The following is a 2,122-nucleotide window of genomic DNA, read 5'->3' on the forward strand; positions in this document are numbered from 1 at the left end:
TTCCCCCTGATTTTAAATAAAATTAAAATATTATTGTGGACTCTGAAACACACGATGGGCCTCGACACTGGCTTGCTGTGCCTAATGGAGGAGTCAACCCTGGCCTAGGATTTGCTTCAAAAATGATCAGTGGGGGGAACTGGGGAGGGAAAGTGGGTGTTGGAGGGTGTGGATGAAGTAAAATTGACCATGTGTTAATCGCTGAAGCTGTGTGATGTGTGGGGAGGGGGTCATCACAGCATCCTTCTACTTTCTTNTAATCGCTGAAGCTGTGTGATGTGTGGGGAGGGGGTCATCACAGCATCCTTCTACTTTCTTGTACAGTATGTGTGAAAATTTCCAAAATAAAAAATCTTAAAAATCAGTTTCTGAAAAAGATCTATTTCAATGTTGTTTTAATTTTTCCCACAAAGGAGGAGTACAGAATATATAAATAAAAGGAAAAGAAAAAGTTGCTTATTTGAATGTGGTTTTTGTGGGAGCTTGAATAAACGAGAATTAAATACATCAAAACTCATTGGGACAAAGATTTAATAATTGTTAAAATTTTGCTAAGATTTAAAATTTAACCCGACAGAGGCTTTTTAAAAAGAAATTCACGTTGTATTTTTTGGGGGGAGGGAGGGCTTTGGGGAAGAATGATATCCATATTGACAGAGCTGCTGCCTGCCACTATGGTACCACTTTATTTTGGAGAAAGTTGACTGGGGACGCCTTACCAGAATTTCACAGTTTTCTTCGTTATGAAATAATCAATAAACACAAATAAAGAGCAATATAGGAAGTCTATTCTGCCTTTCAGAACAGCTGCATTTGGTTATTGTGTGCAGGTAACAGCATAGGCTTGGTGGCCTGGTAAAGGCCAGCACACCAGTGTGGGCGACCCCTCCTCACCGCCAGGCTCAGACACACCTTGCTGACCTCCACTTGCCTCCTTTGCTCCTCTATGCACTAATTCCAGAGACAGTTACTGGGGGTCTACTTTGTGCCATGCACCATGCAGGATTCCTGGGTACACAGTGAACAAAGTCTGAAGCCATCAACTGTCTCAGTTATCCAGCATCTCTGGCTCTGCACTCAGACTATCACAGCAACCTTCTGACAACTGTCTTCCATGTGGTTTGCCCACAAGAAAATGCCCTGGTGAAGGTGATGTGACTGCTCGGTCTGCTTGATGATCATGTTTCTCACTGAACATTAATCAATTGGCCTTTTGGCTTATAGGCACGGGTCTCCAGTGAATTTACTTAGTCATCCTGAATTGGTATAATCAGCTCTGGGCAGTGACAACATGGAACGTCTGGACTTCCAAGGTAGAGCAAGGGCCAGGCCACAGACCATAGCAAAGGTCTCCTGGAGTCTGCTTCCGTCATCGAGTCTCTTGTCTTCCTTTGGTGATTCCTGGCCCTCACAATGCATCTTTTTCTTCCAACTTCTACATTCTCATGGTGTTCAAAAAGCTTTTGTATAGACTGAAAAAAATGGCCACAGTACTTTGCAGCTCCTCCCATCGAGAGGCGAAATCTTTCTCCTTACCTGTTGAGTCTGGAGTGGCCATTGATTTGCTACGGCCTGCGGACTGTGGAAGAGGGCATCGTGTGTGAGCTCCGAGCCGAGGCCTCAGAGAGGCCTTGCAGTGTGTATTCTTGCTTTCTTAGAATCCTAAGGTCACTGTGTGTATGAGTCCAAGCTGGCCTTCTGGATGATGACAACCATATGGCCCAAACACCCCAGTCACTCCAGATGACAGCCAACCAACCCCCAGAAGCAAAGCCATGCTGCTCACGGGCAGCTGACCACAACTGCATGAGGGAGTCCAAGTGAGAGTAACAGAAGAACTACCGAGATCAGCTCAGCCCAATTTGCCAATGCTCACATTCATAAGCTAAATATGTGGTTGTTGTTTTAAGCTAGTAAATTTGGGGTAGTCTGTTATGCAATAATAGATAATTGATACAACAATAATTTTGTTTTTAATAACTCCCAATAATACTCTGAACTTATTGCCATGGTTTCATCTCTGAGGTGCCATGGGTTTTGCCTCTTGACATATTCATAACATAGATTTGTTTTGGGATATCACATGAACTTCAATGGCTCTAGCAAAAAAAAAAAAAAAAAA

The 2,122-nt window shown here is 43.3% G+C and overlaps 1 protein-coding gene across 1 annotated transcript in view; it reads right to left on the reverse strand.

Moving 5' to 3' along the window:
• CPNE4 (copine IV) overlaps window positions 1-2,122 on the reverse strand; it is a 177,728-nt gene that overhangs the window by 136,070 nt on the left and 39,536 nt on the right. The gene's annotated exons all lie outside the window — the stretch shown is intronic.

The sequence above is a fragment of the Galeopterus variegatus genome, unplaced genomic scaffold (assembly GCF_000696425.1).
Source record: "Galeopterus variegatus unplaced genomic scaffold, G_variegatus-3.0.2 Scaffold1524, whole genome shotgun sequence".
NCBI classification, from domain to species: domain Eukaryota; kingdom Metazoa; phylum Chordata; class Mammalia; order Dermoptera; family Cynocephalidae; genus Galeopterus; species Galeopterus variegatus.